The sequence below is a fragment of the Zootoca vivipara genome, chromosome 2 (assembly GCF_963506605.1).
Source record: "Zootoca vivipara chromosome 2, rZooViv1.1, whole genome shotgun sequence".
NCBI lineage: Eukaryota > Metazoa > Chordata > Lepidosauria > Squamata > Lacertidae > Zootoca > Zootoca vivipara.
The window spans coordinates 21,726,710-21,747,788 of record NC_083277.1 but is presented as its reverse complement, the minus strand read 5'-3'; the positions used below and the strand labels follow the sequence as shown (position 1 = coordinate 21,747,788).

Here is a 21,079-nt window from a genome sequence, read left to right as displayed (position 1 = left end):
CCAACAATCCCACTCTAGCCACACACAACTATTCATGCAGTTGTCCATGGGCATCCTGAGAACAGGATGTTAGACTAGATAGGCAGCTGGCCTGATCCCGTAGGCTGTTCTTACGTTCTCATGTCCTGGAGGAGTGATCCTGGATGTGAATATGCATCCAGAGCTGAAGGACTGATACACAGAGGACAGGACTAGATTTAAAGGGCTTAAGTTACAGGTGGAAAGATTTCAGTTGAACAAGGGGGAAAACTTATTGATTGCAAGAGCAATTTGACAACGGAACTTTGCTAGAAGTTGGACATCAAATTCTTGAGGGTGTTCTAGGTCTACATCAGAGGCACCAACTTCTCAAGATGATTAAGGGAGCCTTACGCAATGTCCTTACGTCGTATGAGTGACGTGTGATGTTCTGACGTCATGGCTGCAATGTCATGCAACATCCTGACGTTGCATGTGCAACATTGTGAGGAGCCAGGAGGAGAAGGCGGACACCCTCTGAACATTGTGGGGGCCTGCCCCCCTCAAAAAAAGTCACAAAACATTGGGGTCTCTAAAAGTGCCTTGGCCCCCTATGGGCTGGTGCCTATGGTCTACATCAGGCATGTCCAACAGGTAGATCGTGATCTACCGGTAGATCACTGGATGATGTCTGTGGTAGATCACTGGTAGATCACTGGCTGCCCCCAAAGAAGCCGAACAACTTTGGCTCCCCTAAAAAAAGCTCAACATCTTTGCCCTGCACCCCCCCAAAAAAGGGGGTAGATCACTGTCAGTTTTTAACTCTGTGAGTAGATCACAGTCTCTTGGGAGTTGGCCACCCCTGGTCTACATCAATCAGATCCTACATCAATCAGGCAGTTGGACTTGATAGTCTCAAAGACCTACTTTAGCTCTCTGATTCTATGACCAAAAGAGATGGACATGGAGAGGTGCCTTGATACCCATATCTCTGGAACATAACATCCCTCTTCCACATCTGGATCTCCATGTCTGGACTGAGTGACCTGGGTTCCCAGGTAGGGTGCAATTTGGTACATCATCTTAAACTATGCACGCTAATTTGCTAAGGATATGACACTACAGAACATCCCTTAGATTCAGGTGCACGAAAAACTTTGCTTGACCTCCAAATTCATATCATTTGAATCCCCCTGGGCTGCAATCCTATACTCACTTACCTAGAAGGAAGCCACATTTAATTCAATTTGACTTGTTTCTGAGTAGATTGCACTGTCAAACTCCTTTCTGCCAGGAGTCAGAGAATGACATTCTTGCTAATTAGTGCATAGTGCATATCTTTGACATTCTTTCCAGGTCAATGCAGAACAGGGTGCTGTGGCGGAGTTTCCTGGATCGGCATTCCAGAATCCTATATAATAATTTGCAAGTTGTCCCTGCGTCCAAGCTGTCCCGTGTGTCCCTGGGTCACTGCGCATGTGCCCCAGCGACACAGGGATTGGACGGAGGGATTGAACCGCTGCTCCGCCAACCGCCGTTCCGAAGCCCAGTCTCATGCTGGAGGTGCGCGGCGAGGCGGCGGGGGAAAGAAGCGCTCCCCCCGGCAGCCTTGCCGCGCACCTCCGGCATGGGACGGCGCTTCCTCGGCCGAAGCGGCAGCGGGCGCCTAGGGAAGCCGGCTTTGGCTTGGCGGCGGCGGGAAGAAGAGGAGGAATTCCTCCTCTTTTTCCCACCGCCGCCAAGCCAGTCCCCAAGCCGAAGTGCGGCGCGGTGGGGGCTTTTCGCTGTTTGACTTCCCGGAGTGAAGGGGGAGGCAAACGGCGAAAAGCACCCGCCGCGCCGCACTTCGGCTCGGGGACTGGCTTGGGGACGGCGGGAAGAAGGGGAGGAATTCCTCCCCTTCTTCCCGCCACCGCCAAGCCAGTCCCGGAGCCGAATTGCGGCGTGGCGGGGGCTTTTTGCCGTTTGCCTCCCCCTTAGCTCGGGGAAGGCAAACGGCGAAACCCCCCCCGCGCCGCAATTCGGCTCTGTCCCCCGTGCGCTTTAGTTTGGGAAGCAGGCAGGGAGACGCAACAGCCCGGGAAGCTGCGGGCTGTTGCGTCTCCCTGCCTGCTTCCCCGAGCCGTAGCGCATCGGGGGACAGCCGAAGATCGGCGGGCGCTGTTTGCCGGGGTTGACAAACCCCGGCAAGCGGCGCCCGCCGATCTTCGTGTGACAGGCAGTGGGGAATGCAGGCAGGCAATAGAGCAAGCGCCTGCCTGCCTTCCCCGCCGCCAGTCCCCCGGTGCTTCGTGCAGCGCTGCTGGGTGCCGACCCGGCAGGCCGCTTCCTTGATCTGGCGGCCTGCCGGGTCAGCGCTGATCAGCGCTGCGCGGAGCACCGGATCGAGGAGCCGGCATGCATTCTAGCGCCCGTTTATTTAACGGGCTGAAGACACTAGTAGTATATATTCTGCTTGATATTAAAAACCTGTAACCTCCTGACTGCAGTCTGACCTAGAGCCCAAAGGTTTTTTTTTTCTTCCTGCTTGCTAAAAGACTTACAGAATGCGGAATCTGGCCTTTCTGTCAAGCGCACAAGGTCTATTGAGCGTGTAATCCAAATTCACTTTAGCTGGAGATCCTGTTTGGTTAGAAGAAAAGAAAAAGGATTATTCTAGCTGTTCTTTTAAAACAGGGATGAGGAAACTTGTGGTTGGATGTTGCTGAACTACAGTGCCCATCATTCCATGCTGGCTGGGGCAGATGGGAGTTCAATGACACCTAGAGTGCTACAGGTTCCCCATTCTTCTTGCAGAGGAGGGTAGGAATCATCTGCCTCATACTGAATCAGCCCATTGGTCTTGTCTGCACTGACCAGAAGTGGCCATCCAGTACGTTTCCGAGCACAATTCAAAGGGTTGGTGCTGACGTTTAAAGCCCTAAATGGCCTCAGTCCAGTATACCTGAAGGAGCGTCTCCATCTCCATCATTCTGCCTGGACACTGAGGTCCAGCACCGAGGGCCTTCTCGCAGTTCCCTCGTTGCGAGAAGCCAAGTTGCAGGGAACTAGGCAGAGGGCCTTCTCGGCATAGCTGCCAAGTCTCCCGTATTCCCCGGGAAACCCCCGTTTTTCCAGCTGTCCCCAGCCGAAAAAACGGATTTTTTTTGGTTTTTCCCCGGTTTATTCTGGCACAGCGGCCATTTTGGAACTGGGCGGAGCATGCTCAGAAGCGACTTTTGATGCTGCTTTGCCCAGTTCCAAAATGGCTGCAGTGTGACTTCTGGTGCAGCGGCCATTTTGGAACAGGGCAGAGCAGCATCAAAAGTAGCTTCTGAGCATGCTCCGCCCAGTTCCAAAATGGCGGCAGCGCTACTTCCGGTCTGCTACTTCCGGTCCAGTCCCTTATTTCTTGGCAGCTATGCTTCTCGGTGGTGGCGCCTGCCCTGTGGAACGCCCTCCCAACAGATGTCAAAGAGGAAAACAACTACCAGAGTTTTAGAAGACATCTGAAGGCAGCCCTGTTTAGGGAGGCTTTTAATGTTTAATAGATTACTGTGTTTTATTTTTCTGTTGGAAGCCGCCCAAAGTGGCTGGGGAAACCCAGCCCGATGGGTGGGGTATAAATAATAAATTATTATTATTATTATTATTATTATTATTATTATTATTATTATTATTATTATCCTGGGTTTTTTAGGCAGGGATTTCTCCCAACCCCACTTAAACTCAAGATCTTCTGTATGCAAAGCAGATGCTTTTCAACTCAGAAACGGGCCTTCCCCAAAACATATTTGCTGTGAAAACAAAACAAAAAAAGCTTTCTTTAGTCCATGGGTTGGAGTAATATCCATTTGGGAAAGGGGCATTTCAAATTAGACTACCCCATAAAATTATACTTCCAATTAGTAAACGATCTACCGGTAAGTACTCTTCTATTAGCTATTTTTCTGAGTCATGCAGAGTGATGCAGTGGTTTCACCCTTGAAGTCTTAGTGATGAAGGAGACTCCACACACAAGACACATTATGGATTATTACCCAATACTCTTTTACCCCTTTACTGGTCCAGCAGGTTGGCAGATATTGTAGTCCAAAACATCTGAAGGACACCAGGCTGGGGAAAGCTTCTGTACAGTTGAAAAGAAAATACTGTAAGAAAAGGAAGGGGAAAACCTTCTTGCTGCACCAAGCCTCTCTCCTTCATAAGGCTCTGAAAATAGAATCAATCAATCCAAACGACACCAGAGTGTGCAAATCTATTATATTCCTGAATGATCATATGGCTTTATATGTTATAATTTGGTCTGAATTATGGCCCCCATCAATTATAATTGAACACCACTTCCCACTGTACAACCAGGATGTAAGAAAAATGGAAGAGGTACTGGATGTTGGAGGGTTGCTATCAAAATCCCCTAACTTAATTAAGGGTCAGATTTATTTAAAGGGGTAAAATTAACCTGTGTTTTATGAGACTAATAATTAATAAGGTTGCTGTGGAGCATTTGAAAGAGAAATATACAATATTCAGCGCCAGCAAAGCCTTCTTTTAATATAATAGGATAACAATGAAGTACTGGGCACTTCAGGTCAGATAACATAAGTGTGATTTGTTAGAGAGAGAGGGAGAGAGAGAGAGAGAGAGAGAGAGAGAGAGAGAGAGAGAGAGAGAGAGAGAGAGAGAGAGAGAAAGGTAACAGGACCAAATAACAATAACAATAACAATAACAATAATAATTTATTTATACCCCGCCCACCTGGCTGGGTTTCCCCAGCCACTCTGGGCGGGTTCCAACAGAAAAATAAAACACAGCAATCTATTAAACATTAAAAGCCTCCCTAAACAGGGCTGCCTTCAGATGTCTACTAAAAATCTGGTAGCTGTTTTCCTTTTTGACATCTGATGGGAGGGCGTTCCACAGGGCAGGCGCCACCACCGAGAAGGCCCTCTGCCTGGTTCCCTGCAACTTGGCTTCTCGCAATGAGGGAATCGCAAGGAGGCTCTCGGAGCTGGACCTCAGTGTCCAGGCAGAACGATGGGGGTGTAGACGAGATTATCCTATCTCATATGTATCACAGGATAAAAGCTGGCTGTCTTCCTGTTACCTGTGAGCCACTACTGCCCCAGCCATCAGGAGAGCAGCTGTGAGACCATTTACCTGTTCACAAACATCATCAAGGGGGAGAGGGAGTGGTTTCAGTCACAGAACGCCGGCAGTGTGGCTTTTGTGGGAGTTTCTCCCTAACTCTCAGATTTCATTTTCTGCCCCATAATGACATTCATTCTAAACAGACAGAAGAACAAGCATAATTTCTTCAACTATTATAGGGTTGTTCTTTTAATAGAAAGAAATATACTTTAAAGATTGCTTGGCAACAGTGGAGGTTGAAAATGCCTTCCATTGGCTGACAGAATTATGATGCTGTGATCTGGCTTCCCCGGTTGCCAGCTGAACCATCTTTTGGACAAAGTGCTCGCTCAGTATTCTACCTCTCTTTGATTGCTCTATCAGGCCCATGAAGAGAGCAAGATGAATCATTTTAGATGAATAGAAGATGGGGATTGTGTTCCACCAGCTACTTTTACAAAGCTGGACTAAGGTCATATCCAATGAGACCAAAGTCATTTGATTTTTCTTAAGGTTAGTATAATGACCAGAGTTAAGCACGCAGCGCTAGTCCTACTCAGAGTACACATTCTGATCAGTGATCGAAATAAATCGATTCCTTCCTTCCTTCCTTCCTTCCTTCCTTCCTTCCCTTTCAGTACAGCTAGGGTTGTCAGACTCAATAAGGGACAGGACTTCCGTGCCTTTAATTGCCCTCCTCTCTTTTGAGTCTGGAAACCTTAAAGAGAAACCAGCAGACCCTTTGTTTAATTTCCAAGCAAAGGGTCTGCTGGTTTCTCTTTAAGGTTTCCAGACTAAAAAGAGTGCAGGGCAATTAAAGGCACAGAAGTCCTGTCCTCTATTGAGTTTAGCAACCCTAAGTACAGCTATTGAGGTTAACATATGACTCACTTAGGTCGCTCGTTCTACTCTGAGTCGAACTTAGTTGATGGGAGAAAAGCAATGACAAACCTAGACAGCATCTTAAAAAGCAGAGACATCACCTTGCCGACAAAGGTCCGTATAGTTAAAGCTATGATTTTCCCAGTAGTGATGTATGGAAGTGAGAGCTGGACCATAAAGAAGGCTGATCACCAAAGAATAGATGCTTTTGAATTATGGTGCTGGAGGAGATCAAACCTATCCATTCTGAAGGAAATCAGCCTTGAGTGCTCACTGGAAGGACAGATCGTGAAGCTGAGGCTCCAATACTTTGGCCACCTCATGAGAAGAGAAGACTCCCTGGAAAAGACCCTGATGTTGGGAAAGATGGAGGGCACAAGGAGAAGGGGACGACAGAGGACGAGATGGCTAGACAGTGTTCTTGAAGCTACGCACATGAGTTTGACCAAACTGCGGGAGGCAGTGGAAGACAGGAGTGCCTGGCGTGCTGTGGTCCATGGGCTCACAAAGAGTCGGACACGACTAAACGACTAAACAACAACAACAAATCCCGGTCCCCCTTCTTAATAATAGAATCAAATTCACACTGTCATTAAAACAAAATATTTGACATAGATGTGGGAGGAAGGATGCCTATAAAAAAAATGGGTGCAGAAGAAAGTGGGTAGAGGAAAGTTTTCCTCCCTCTTTCATAGTACTAGAACTTGAGGACATCCAATGAAGCTGAATGTTGGAAGTTTCAAGACAGACAAAGGAAAGACAGACAAAGGAAAGTGCTTCTCCATGCAGCACATAAATTATGGAAGTAATTCCCACAAGAAGTAGTGATGGCCACCAGCTTCAAAGGCTTTTTAAAAAGTATTGGACAAATTCTTAGACAAGGCTCTCAGTGGGTATGAGCAGTGATGGCTATGTTCTTCTTCCACTGGAGACCTCTTCACACTGGAGGCAGTATGAATACCAGCTGTTGGGAATCACGAGTGGGGGAAATGCTGTTGCACTATTTGTGGTCTTCCCATAGGAAGTTTGGCCATTATAAGAACAGAATGTGGACTAGATGGTCCTTTGGTCCTTTGGTTCTTTATGTTACATTCTTAACCATTCAGGAATAAGTGGGATAAGGAGATAAATGTTCCCAAAAGTTGACAACTAATGGCTGAAACTCCTTATCAATCTGCGGCTCCTTCAGCCTCATTAGGGTCAATTGGAATAAAAAATAGTAATTGGAAATTGCGCTAATAACTTTCAGTTCCTTCTCAAACGGTTCCTTTTTCTTGCCACCGTGATGGAGGAGGATATTAGGCAAAGTGAATCGTCTTGCATATCCATTTAATGAGTGTCTAAATAATATCTTTATCTGGCGAGTACAGTACACGTTCTTAACACATTGAAGGATGGAGGGCTGGGGCTGTTTTCTAACCCTCAGGGAAGGGATGAGAACAGAGCATGAAGCAAACCGTTGGCAGACGGAGCTACTGATGAGAGGAGAAGCAGCAGCCAGGGAAAGGAGCAGCAGCGAAAGAAGAGGAATATAGAAAACATGGAGAATGGGGGGGGGGGCGCACTGGAATGAGCCATGATAAAAACACCAAGCGCTGCTGGAAAGGGAAACAACGTATATGAGTCAGAGTCACTCCTAGTACTGGGGAGAGTTCTGTTTGTTTCAGGAGAATTGGGTCCAATATCTCTAGGGTGGTAAGTTGTACAACCTTTCCTTTGTATAACCTCAGGCCCCCTCTCTCTACCTCAGGCATCCCCAAACTCGGCCCTCCAGCTGTTTTGGGACTACAATTCCCATCATTGAGATTGAATCCTGACAAGACAGAAGTACTGTTTGTGGGGGACAGGAGGCGGGCAGGTGTGGAGGTCTCCCTGGTCCTGAATGGGGTAACTGTGCCCCTGAAGGACCAGGTGCGCAGCCTGGGAGTCGTTTTGGACTCACAGCTGTCCATGGAGGCGCAGGTTAATTCTGTAACCAGGGCAGCTGTTTATCAGCTCCATCTGGTACGCAGGCTGAGACCCTACCTGCCCACAGACTGTCTCACCAGAGTGGTGCATGCTCTAGTTATCTCTCGCTTGGACTACTGCAATGTGCTCTATGTGGGGCTACCTTTGAAGGTGACCCGGAAACTACAACTAATCCAGAATGTGGCAGCTAGACTGGTGACTGGGAGCGGCCGCCGAGACCACATAACACCGGTCTTCAAAGATCTACATTGGCTCCCAGTACGTTTCCGAGCACAATTCAAAGTGTTGGCGCTGACCTTTAAAGCCCTAAACGGCCCCGGTCCAGTATACTTGAAGGAGCGTCTCCACCCCCATCGTTCTGCCCGGACACTGAGGTCCAGCGCCGAGGGCCTTCTGGCGGTTCCCTCGCTACGAGAAGCCAAGTTACAGGGAACCAGGCAGAGGGCCTTCTCGGTAGTGGCACCCACCCTGTGGAATGCCCTCCCACCAGAGGTCAAAGAGAACAATTACCAGACCTTTAGAAGGCATCTCGGCAGCCCTGTTTAGGGAAGCTTTTAATGTTTGGTGGATTTCTGTATTTTAATATTTTGTTGGAAGCCGCCCAGAGTGGCTGGGGGAACCCGGCCAGATGGGCGGGGTATAAATAATAAATTATTATTATTATTATTTATTTATTATCCCTGACCACTGGTCCTGTTAGGTAGGGATGATGGGAGTTGTAGTCCCAAAACAGCTGGAGCGCCGAGTTTGGGGGTGCCTGCTCTACCTAGTCTCTCTACCTGGCCCTCAGGACACTCTCCAACTTCCCTCAGTCACACCCTTTCCCCCAGGCTGTGATCCTCACTGCTTCATGTGCTCCTTGAGTGCTATGTCATTGAACTCTGATAATGCCTCTTGGTTCAATGGCTCGCTTATCTGTATCCTTGAAAATGCCTTTGCTGATGAAGGATGGGGAGGGCATGTGTAGAAACAAGGTGAAATCTATACCCGCTGCCCCACCTACATTTGCCTCTGGCTGTGCCCGACTTGTGGACCTCTAAAATTTGCCCAGAAGGGAATATGGCCCTCTGGCAGGAGAAAAAAACATTCTCCCTCCATGTTCAGGGAAAACTTTCTTAAATAGCCACCACTGTTGCTTCACAATAGAATGCAGTGCCAGGCTACGGGTGTATGGTCCCCTTCTCCCCAAAGAATTTTGCCGTCATCACCTTTGAAATATACTCGGAGTCGAGAGTGAATTTCATGCTCTTTATTCAGCTCGTAGTCATCAAGGAAAAGAAGAGAAGAATGCCCTTTTCCCAAAACCATCTGCTTATAACATTATTTACACAATGGGCTTTGCGTGATTGGCTACTTCAGGGCTACACCTGTGGGCCAATCAGTTTGTGGATTGACTTCTGCCAGCAGCCTGATTGGCTGCTCCTGCAGGCCAATCAGGTTGCGGATTCACTTCCACCTGGAGTTGGATTGGGTGGCTCCTGCGGACCAATCAGACTGCTGATTCTGGATCCTATTGTTCTATGATTCAGCTCAGTACATAACAACCTTATTCTTCTCTGGGACAAATATAGCAATAGCCTGCCTTCCCTGGGTGGGTGCCGCTCTCTAAACCAATTATACCAGAGGCCAATGTCAGTCACTGGGCACTTCTTCCGTCTTTCTTTCTTCTTCTTTTGCATTATCCAAGCCAAAGGCGCATTAGAGGAGAGAGTGTGCAGAATCGATGGGGGAAAAAATTAAGGAAATGTGTTTTTCATTATACAGCAATACTTAGAATTGATCCCATAGGCTTTGGGGGTCACCTCCGCTCTGCTCGATGCATCAGCGGGTGCAGTGCAGTGTGAAGCAGTTACAATGCAGGGATGGAGCAGCTGTAATCTAATTCCAAATGAAGTACAACCAAGTGGTTGGAAGATAAAGTTGGGCAGGGCAGTGGGTGGCGAGAGAGAGAGAGAGAGAGAGAGAGAGAGAGAGAGAGAGAGAGAGAGAGAGAGAGAGAGACCCACAAAAGTCTTGTTGGATTTCCCCCCGGCTCTGTGTATAACATTAATGATAAGAAGGGGCTGGGAAACCTTTTTTTTCTGGAAGGAAGGCCACATTCTCTTCTGGGCAACTTACCAGGGAGGCTACATGCCACGGGTGGAGGGGGGCCAGAGACAAAAGCGTGGAGAGTAGGGTGATGACTTTTTTACAACCTCATTTCCCTGTATCATATTTTGATGAACTTTCATTACAGATTAGATAAAATCTTACTTTCAAAGAGATTTGATAAAAATAAAAACCTCACGCACAAAATGATTTAAAAAAAATTATTTATCAGGTTTTGACTATTTTTGAAGTCACTGTAAGCAGATATAAAATTGAACCCAAGCTTTAGAGTCGCATATATACAACATTATATAGGGTCATCAAACACACAAGGAAGCTTTTTTTTAGCTGCAGTAACAGTATAGACTAGAGGACGATGTTTTGCTACCTCTCCTGTAGGTTCTTTTCCCAGCATGCCCGGCAGGGTCTGCTGGCTGAGTTTTGAGGTCCCAAAAAGGGGCTTTTACCTTGTGCAGGTGTGACAATTGCATACCCTATGTTGCTAAGAACACTCCCCACTGTGGAATGTGGTGTTGTGTCTAAATTTGATACGAAATATATATAGAATTGTTAAAACAATTTTATGAAATGTTAAAACGGCATACAAAAAAATTAAAAACAGTTTGTGCGTAACCTTTTTTAATATTTCAATGGAATATACCTCATTTTAGTCATTAATAGGCAAAAGTTCATACATTTGTGCTACAGGGGAAAAAATGAAAAAAAAATGAAAAAGTCATTACCCTAGTGGGAGAGCATTGAATGAGAACTTTTCTTTACTCTAGTATGCATGTTTCGTCTCACCCATACCCTCTCCACATCCAGGCAAGCAGAAAAGCATTCTCTTGAGTTCAAGGACACATTCCAGCAAGCAAAAACACTCAAAGAGAGTGTGAAGCAAACCTGAAGTTTCTGGGTTTTCCTGTCCTCCCCCCCCCCGAGGTGGGGAGGGGGCTAGAATTTCTAAGTGGGACACAGCACCTTCGCTATGCAGGCTCCCTAAGCAGGTCAAAGGGAATGACCCCCTTACTTCAGCTTTGTTGTTGTTTAGTCGTCTTAGTCGTGTTCGACTCTCTGTGACCCCATGAACCAGAGCATGCCTTGGAAACTCTCACTTTCTTCTCAAAGCTTCTCCTTTTTTATGTCCATGGAGTTTTCTTGGCAAAATACTGGAGTGGTTTGCCAGTTCCTTCTCCAGGTGGATCACATTTAGTCCAAACTCTCGGCTATGACCTGTCCATCTTGGGTGGCCCTGCATGGCATAGCTCATAGCTTCTTGGCATTACTCAAGCCCCTTCGCCACGACAAGGCAGTGATCCATGAAGGGGCTTACTTCAGCTAGGCCTGAGGAAAACCCCATTTCGATAAGGTTTCCATTTTAATTTCCAACCAGGGAACTATGCGCTCAATAATAATAATAATAATAATAATAATAATAATAATAATAATAATTTATTATTTGTACCCCGCCCATCTGGCTGAGTCTCCCCAGCCACTCTGGGCAGCTCCCAATCGAGTGTTAAAACAATACACATCAAACATTAAAAACTTCCCTAAACAGGGCCGCCTTCAGTTGTCTTCTAAAAGTAAAATAGTTGCTTATTGCCTTGATATCTGCTGGGAGGGCGTTCCACAGGGCGGGTGCCACTACCGAGAAGGCCCTCTGTCTGGTTCCCTGTAACCTCACTTCTCGCAATGAGGGAACCGCCAGAAGGCCCTCGGCGCTGGATCTCAATGTCTGGGCTGAACGATATGGGTGGAGACGCTCCTTCAGCTATACAGGACCGAGGCCCTTTGTTAGACTTTGTGTTTATTCTCTTGAACGACATGCTCTCAGCAACAGGGCTTAATGCTTAATGTTTAATGGCATCACTGGGGCCCACCCCTGTAGTCTTGCCACCTGTTCTGTACAATACAGTATTTTCCTGTATTTCAGTGTAAAATGCTATGTTGTTGATACCGTTTTGTCCTGTCTTTATTTCGTGTCTTCTATCATCTATCTGCCTGCCTGCCTGCCTGCCTGCCTGCCCGCCTGCCTATCTATCTATCTATCTATCTATCTATCTATCTATCTATCATCTATCTATCTATCTATCTATCTATCATCTATCTGTACAATACAGTATTTTCCTGTATTTCAGTGTAAAATGCTATGTTATTGATACCGTTTTGTCCTGTGTTTATTTCATGTCTTCTATCATCTATCTGCCTGCCTGCCTGCCTGCCTGCCTGCCTGCCTGCCTGCCTGCCTGCCTGCCTGCCTGCCTGCCTATCTATCTATCTATCTATCTATCTATCTATCTATCTATCTATCTATCTATCTGTCATCTATCATCTATCTATATCTGTCTTCCAAGTGAGGGATCCTCTCCAAATGCATGTGTTTGAAAGGTCACATATTTAAAATCTGGGTAGCCAAGCACAGACAGATTTACAAATTCATGCGCATGTGTGTGTTCATATGTGACAAATTCCAGAAGGGCCATCCTGTTAGGCTGCAATAGATTGTAATGGATTGCTTTGAAGTCACTTCAGCACCAGATGGGGGAGGGGAGGCCCTCAACTGCCCTGCCCTGCCCTGTATTTTGCCAGAACAAAGGTGGCAACCCCAGCCCCTTGTGGCATCACCAGGGGCTGCCCTAAGGTCTCAGGTTTTGGTCCCCAAAATCTCAGAGTCTGGGATGCTGATGACCTGGTGACCCCAGAGACTAGGGAGAGTTTGGATTCTGGGGAAAGGAGATACGACCTAGGATGACCAAGGGCCATAGGGAGAGGCCCAGAGGGCCACATCTGAACCCTGGACCCAAGGTTCTCCATTCCCCTTGAAAATATTGGCATAAGCAGGCACCTTCCCTGTACTCATGCTAAAAACATTTTTGCTTAGACAAGCCTACCCAGATGTTTCAAAACTTTTAATAAGGGTATTTTTTAAAACTTTTTGAATTTCTTATAATATTGTTAATTTATTATTTATGTTATTGTTTTTTGTAAAAAAAAAATCTTTTTGGAAAGAAGGAAGGAGAGGGCGGGAGGGAGAGAAGGGAGCAAGTTTATCAAGAAAAATTAAGTGTGAAAGCAGTAGAAAATACAGAGGCTGTCAGCTCTTCTTGCCCATGCTTGTGATTGCTAAATTACAGCTGATAAGCTGATAAGCGTCTAAATCTCATGGAGCTAGAAGTAGCGGATATCTTACTTGAAGTAATGAGGACTTTCCTCTGCAGGTCTGGAACTCTGTTGTCTGCAGAGGTTCTTGAATCAATACGGCAGTTCTGCTTCGGGGAATGATGAAAGAAAGAAAAGAAGCGATAAATCGTCAGGCAAAACAGGTGAGGGTTTCAGCAGCGCTCCCCACCACTCCAATGTTAATCCCCCCGAAATCACTGATAGCTGACATTTGCAAACTGTATGTAATTTTCCCTAGCGGTGAGCACTGTTATAGCCAATCAATAACTTTCTTATTAAACCAAACTGCCGCCAAATTATTAATGAGTCTTCTTCTTTTTTTTCAATTGTGCTTTGTGCTTCTCCCCCGCTGCACCTCCCGTCGCTTTCAATGAACAGCCTCTCACACAACACCTTTCGCCCTCAATTCCACGAAACTTCTCAGGGTCTCACGGTGAGGGTTCCTGAATCAAGCAAGAAGCAGCATTTTCAGCTGCTCTGCATGCATTCGGTATGGGAGCCAGAGCACAAATAAATTAGAACTGAGTCTTTTTCCTAAATCATATTCTACTGCTACCCTTTGCTCCACAAAAAGTTTGCCTGGAGGTGGCTGGGACTGTAGTGGCAGTGAACAGAAGGTTTCTGTAGGGATATGAGCCACTCTGCAAACTACATAGCATCTCCACCCCCACCATTCAGCCCGGACACTGAGATCCAGCACCGAGGGCCTTCTGGAGCTTCCCTCATTGCGAGAAGTGAGGTAACAGGGAACCAGACAGAGGGCCTTCTCGGTAGTGGCACCCGCCCTGTGGAACGCCCTCCCAGCAGATGTCAAGGTAATAAGTAACTATTTTACTTTCAGAAGACAACTGAAGGTGACCCTGTTTAGGGAAGTTTTTAATGTTTGATGCTGTACTGTTTTTAATATTCAGTTGGAAGCCACCCAGAGTGGCTGGGGAAACCCAGCCAGATGGGCGGGGTATAAATAAATTATTATTATATCGTGTCTGTGATGCCACTGAGTATCCTCACATCTGTAAATATGAACAGGTGGACTTGGAAAGAGTGATGGTCACCAACTTGATGGCCTTAAAGGAGGATTGGACAAATTTGTAGAGGGTGGCAACATGAGAACGGGCCTTTTCTGTGGTGGCTCCCCGTTTGTGAAATCCTCTCCCCAGAGAGGCTCCCCTGGCACCTTCATTACATATCTTTAGGTGCCAGGCAAAAATGGTTCTCTGTATCCAAGTCTCCGGCTGATTAAACAATCAATGGCCTTTCCAATGTGTTTGTGGGAGGGCAGTTATTGGTTTGCTTTTGTTTTTTATGTATTTTGTGTTCTCATATTGTATATTTTAAAATGAAAATGATGGGTGGTATAGTAGTAGTAGTAGGCTATCAATGGCTTCTTCTTCTTTGGCGATCACTCGTAGCCGAGTAAGATTGTCTTCTATAAACATAGTTTTAACAGTGAGTCCGTAAGTGACTGTGGAAGCCAATTCTGGATCCACATGTCCTTCCACAGTGGGGGCATTGGTTACCAGGTGGGAGTTGATCACGGTGTGGATTTGTCAAGCGTGCCTTCCTCTTAGCACATTTCTCCCTTGCGTCCTGAGTTTGAGTGTCTTCAAAGCCCATGACACCTTTGGTAAAGGCTGTTCTTCAATTGGAGCGCTCACAGGTCAGTGTTTCCCATTTTTAAAGATTTGCCTTGAGAGAGTCTTTGAACCTCTTTTGTTGACTACCAGCATTACGCTTTCCATTTTTAAGTTCGGAATAGATTAGTTGCTTTGGAAGACAAAAATCAGGCATCTGAACAATGTGACCAGTCCAACGAAGCTGATGTTGAAGAATTGTTGCTTTGACACTGGTGTTCTTTGCTTCTTCCAGTACACTGACATTAGTTCACCTTTAAAAAAAATTGGGGACACTGTTGATGGAATCTTTCGAGGAGTTGGAGATGTCATTTATATGTGGCTAGTTATCAACGGCTACTAGCCATGATGGCTATGCTGTCCCTCCATAGATGAAAACAGAAATGTTTCTGAATAGGCAGGGCCGTCTTAAGTATATTTGGCGCCCTGGTGCAGCGAATCCTCCGGCGCCCCCGCCCAGCCCTGTTTACCGGGCGGAGCTGCGCGGCCGGAGCTGCGCAGCTGGGCCAGCGGGCGGGTGCAACGCACAGCACGGCTGCTGGGGGTGCAGCTCCGCGGCGGGTGGGCGAGCGCCGCTCCACAGCAGGTGGGTGGGCGCAGCTGTGCAGCGCCCCACTGGGGGACGGGCGCCCTGCCGCTCTGCGCCACCCAGCCTGGCCATAGGGCCGGCCCTGTGAATAGGTCTCACTTAATGTCATGTTTTGTGTATCATAACATTTATTGCTGTCCCTATTTGCCTCATTTCTGCCCATCTTCTGTTGTCTGTCCATCTTTTAATCCCAGCTAATAAGCTCATCAGATGTTACAAAAATAGCTTCACTGTTCTAAAAAGTGTTGAACTTAAACATTACAGTGGTTCCTCGGTTTACAAACACAATTGGTTCCAGATGTCTGTACTTAACCTGAAGTGTACTTAACCTGAAGTGAACTTTTCCATTGAAAGTAATGGAAAGTGGATTAATCTGTTCCAGGCGGTCCGTGGAGTACTTAACCTGAAGCGGACTTAACCTGTAGTGAACTTTCCCATTGAAAGTAATGGAAAGTGGATTAATCCATTTCAGACAGGTCCGCGGAGTACTTAAACTGAAAATTCTCAAACCGAGGCGTACTTAAACCGAGATATGACTGTATACAAGTTGCTGTTGGGATTTTATGCAACTGTTACTGCTAGTGTGATTAGTATAAATCACATGAGATGTCTGAGAAGAGTGTGGGAATGGAAGACTGTCTTATCTCGTCCGTCTGAGCATGTTTTTGTACTGTACTTTCACTTTTGCAGTATGCAACAGTTGTTCTGCCAGAGCTTGGAGAACACAGACGTGATAATGGATTGCTGTATAGAATGTAAATAAAATGTAGTTTAGATCTACAGATGTTTCTTTCTTCCTGCTGTATGATGCCAGAAGACTTGTCTGCACTTTTCACATGAGAAGTGTCGCAGAAAGGCACTCTGGAGATGAAGGAACATGCCATTCCAGAGACTCTCAGAGACTCTCAGAGGTTCTTGGGGGGGGGGGGTCGCCGTCTCCCCAAGAGCGCTTGCCAGCAGTTGCCTGTCTATTGAGATGCATTGTAACCCAAGAAATAATCAGAACGGACCCTTCTCTTCCACACCGCATTTCGTTCTTTTCAAACTTAAATTTCACACTGTAAATAATTTCAAGGGCTGCTGAGCATTGCCACGTCGGGAATGAACAGAGCTTGCCGCACTGAGACTGAAAGACAGTTGGGAAAATTTGCAAGAAATTTGATGAAATCTAAGCCTGCAAAGCAGCCAACGCTTTTGCTGCAGAGCATTGCTATTTTCCTTTTTTTAAAAGGAAGGCTGCACCTCCCGGTCCCCATGTTCCCCATGTGCATCAGTTCAATGCATGCTGCTTTTACTTTCACACAAGGAACATTTCAGACATGCTGACCCACACTGACAAGGAGGTCACTCTGCGATGGTGTGCGGAGCCAAGCCTCTTGTGCATGCCATAATTACCAATCAATTTCACATAAATGGCAAAATTTAGTCCTATTATGCTCATTTGTGTCAAAATTAAAGGAATTAATTAAACATGGGAGGAGGGAGGAGAGGAGAGGCGAGATGCCTTCCAAACTGTTGCTGCCGAGAGAAGAGGAGGAGGAGGAGGAGGAGGAGGAGGAGGAGGAGGAGGAGGGGGCGTTTGGACTTGATATCCTGCTTTATCACTACCCGAAGGAGTCTCAAAGCGGCTAACAGTCTCCTTTCCCTTCCTCACCCACAACAAACACTCTGTGAGGTGAGTGGGGCTGAGAGACTTCAAAAGGTCACCCAGCAGCTGCACGTGGAGGAGCAGGGAGGCAAACCGGGTTCACCAGATTACGAGTCCACTCCTCTTAACCACTACACCACACTGCCTCTCAGAGAAGGGGGTAGGTAGGCAAATTTAGAAATCAGAAGCAAAGGAGGAGGGGGAGGATCATTCAATATCGTACCTAGAAAGTCCAGTGCAGGCAATGTTTCGTTCAAGAAACTCACAAAATAATTTTGAATTCTGAGCAACCACTGTGAACACATGGCCATCTGCCTTCTACGGAGTTAGATCCTTGGTCCATCTATCTCAGTATTGTCTACACTGGCTGGCAGCAGTTCTCCAGGGTTTTAGACAAGGGAGTCTAGAGCTGGAGATGCCGGGGATTGAACCTGGGACCTTCTGCATGCAAAGCAAGTGCTCTGCTATGGCGTTTCCCAATAATTATGTCTCTTTGTATATGCTTTCTGCTGTTTGGTTTCCATAGGAATTCAAACACACAGGGCTACTTTGCAACAAGATATTGCTCACAGCACTTAATGGATAGAAAGTTTTTTTGTCATCCCAGGCTTGGAAGTTTTAAGTCTCCTAATGACCACAAGGGCTTGAACAGGGCAGTCTCGAGCAGGTCGCGCGCCCTGGTGCTGAGGGGCGGAGATCGCTCCGGCGCCCCCGCCCTCGCAGGGCGTAGCATGGTTTCTGTACGGCTTCGTCGCGCGGCGCCCTGCCTACCGGCCCGGCGCCCTAGCGCACCGCGCCACCGGGGGTCTACCTAGTGCCGGCCCTGGGCTTGAAAAAACCCACATTTGCTGCTGTGCAGTTAAGCAAAGGGAGTTTCACAAGTCTTTTAACATTTTCATCTCTCTGATGACGGTGCTTCAACAGGCTACGTCCTCGAGGTGCTATGACAATAAGGAAAGTGTATTACAGTCAAGGATCTCAAGAAAGAGGCTTTCAATGCCAGCTGCTATGGAACAATGAAATATATACTTTCCCTTAAATAAACTAGTGTTAGTTGGCGGGGCGGAGGTAGGGTGGGGTGAGGTGAGGCAGGAACGAAATTGTCATGTTGTAGTTGTGATATCTTCATCTCTTCCTTAATGAGATTTTTTTTTATGGCCAATGTAAATTTGTCTCGAACTGAATCTTTGTCTTCAGAACCCTGAATAATGTTACACCGACTCGTTCCCAGTGTGTACGTTCAGGCTTCCGCACTCCCTTCTCCCCTCCCTCTGAAAGTGGCTCCTTCTGGCAAACCAAAGGCAATTGAAGCTGAGTTTAATTAGCTGCCTTCTGTAAATATGCCATTATTCTTCTCACTCAGCGCTGGAGTTATATTTACAAAGGGAACAGATAGCAATAATTATTTTGGGCTGTAGTTAGTCAGTATTAGTTAATGCCTGGGTGTAATTGAGGGGAAATTAAGACAAGTGTAGTCTTTGCTGGTGGGAAAGGAGGGGGGGAGGGGGGGGCATATGAGGCAGCCAGCAGCAGGAAGCACCTGGAATTTCAGTCACCAGCAAGACATATGGAGGTCTAATCAGAGAAGTAAATATTTGTCCCATACCTCGTACCCTCTGGGTTTTTGTTTTAATTAGTCATAATATGTTATCAGGTAGAAAACGTATTATAAATCAAAGGGAGCTTTTTTTCCTGAGTGAAACCAAGCTCTGGTTTGATCATGTAAGGAATATAAAGGGACCCCTGACCATTAGGTCCAGTCGTGACCGACTCTGGGGTTGTGCGCTCATCTCGCATTATTGGCCGAGGGAGCCGGAGTATAGCTTCCAGGTCATGTGGCCAGCATGACAAAGCCGCTTCTGGCGAACCAGAGCAGCACACGGAAACGCCGTTTACCTTCCCGCTGTACCGGTCCTTATTTATCTACTTGCACTTTGACGTGCTTTCGAACTGCTAGGTTGGCAGGAGCTGGGACCGAGCAAAGGGAGCTCACCCCATCGCAGGCATTTGAACCGCCGACCTTCTGATCAGCAAGCCCTAGGCTCTGTGGTTTAACCCACAGCGCCACCCGCGTCCCTAAAGGGAATATAAACTGGAGTAAAAGTTCCTTCCTGTTATCCTGTTATCGTACTGCAGTGAAATTGATGACCTTTCATTGGCCAGTCCTTAGTCACTTTTATTGACTAACACTGGGGAGGGGGATGCGACTGGAATACCTATGAGAAATTGTTGTGTTCTCGTGGATCATGGGTTATGAAGGATGTTCCCAATTCTCTGGTCAGTTGTGCCATGCATACAGCTCCTCAAAATTCCTCATGATGACCTCTCCTAGATAAGATTTCGTGGTGTCTACTTGAGCAGAGTTATTATTCTCCTGAATTGTCAGGGACCACACTGAGCAGGGCTGCACTAATAATAATAATAATAATAATAATAATAATAATAATAATAATACATTTTTATTTATACCCCGCCCTCCCCAGTCAAAACCGGGCTCAGGGCGGCTAACACCAATAAAATTACAATAAAACAAAAAAAATCAATTAATTAAGATACAGATTAAAATACAATATTAAAATTTAAAATGCAGCCTCATTTTAAGTAGTCCTCCTAAGGAGGAGTGGTGGGAGCCCCCCCTCCCCCTGCTCCTGATCAAGATACTGAATCTACCCAGAAGGAGTGGGACAGTATAGATTTGGAACAGTGGTTTGCAGAGGGGCATAGCTGAGAAGGCAGAAGCTGGGAAATACTGGATGGGGAACAGCTAGGAGAAGAAACACTGGAAGAGAGAGGGTTAACAGATTCACAGTCTCCGGACAGCATTCCTCCGCTCAGCCCAAGATCAAGAAGAGCTCAGAAAGTCTCAGAACAGAAAGCACAAGCTGAGGATACAAACTCAGATTACAAAATGCTGGAGTGACGTAGATTAATAGGGACGGGTGTGTGTGTGTGTGTAAGCTTCATTGGGAGCACCACCATTCTGGGTTGACACTTTCTTTTGCCCTTCCCTGTGTTTATTAGAGAAACTAACTGGTAAGAATTCCTTTCCTTTGATCTGCTCATTTATGGCCACCAGTATCATGTCATTTACGGAGCCTGACATGAATAAAGAACTATTTCTTACTTACAAATGAGAGCCTCTGCGTGTGTTCTTTCAGCTAGGAGTCGGGATGAACCAAATGGCAGGGTTAGGGAACCTACAGCCCTCCAGATGTCATAGAATCATAGAATCATAGAGTTGGAAGAGACCACAAGGGCCATCCAGTCCAACCCCCTGCCAAGCAGGAAACACCATCAAAGCATTCTTGACATATGCCTGTCAAGCCTCTGCTTAAAGACCCCCAAAGAAGGAGACTCCACCACACTCCTTGGTAGCAAATTCCACTGCCAAACAGCTCTTACTGTCAGGAAGTTCTTCCTAATGTTTAGGTGGAATCTTCTTTCTTGAAGTTTGAATCCATTGCTCCGTGTCCGCTTCTCTGGAGCAGCAGAAAACAATCTTTCTCCCTCCTCTATATGACATCCTTTCATATATTTGAACATGGCTATCATATCACCCTTTAACCTTCTCTTCTGCAGGCTAAACATACCCAGCTCCCTAAGCCGTTCCTCATAAGGCATCGTTTCCAGGCCTTTGACCATTTCCATTGCCCTCCTCTGGACACGTTCCAGCTTCTCAGTATCGTTCTTGAACTGTGGTGCCCAGAACTGGACACAGTACTCCAGGTGAGGTCTGACCAGAGCAGAATACAGTGGTACTATTACTTCCCTTGATCTAGATGCTATATTGGTGCAGCCCAGAATTGCATTGGCTTTTTTAGCTGCTGCATCACACTGCTGACTCATGTCAAGTTTGTGGTCTACCAAGACTCCTAGATCCTTTTCACATGTACTGCTCTCAAGCCAGGTGTCACCCATCCTGTATTTGTGCCTTTCATATTTTTTTTGCCCATTTAATTGGATTCCAAGTCTCCTCAGCCCCAGCCAATGGCCGAGGATGATGGGAGCCGGAGTCCAAC

At 46.6% G+C, this 21,079-nt stretch overlaps 1 long non-coding RNA gene across 1 annotated transcript in view; it reads left to right on the top strand.

The window, feature by feature from the left end:
• LOC132591692 (uncharacterized) overlaps nt 1-13,779 on the top strand; it is a 68,297-nt gene extending 54,518 nt beyond the window's left edge. The window contains exons 3-4 of the long non-coding RNA XR_009557085.1: nt 13,228-13,332; nt 13,568-13,779. This is a non-coding gene — a long non-coding RNA (uncharacterized LOC132591692). The remainder of the gene's footprint in view (nt 1-13,227; nt 13,333-13,567) is intronic.
• The last annotated feature ends 7,300 nt before the right edge of the window (nt 13,780-21,079 follow it).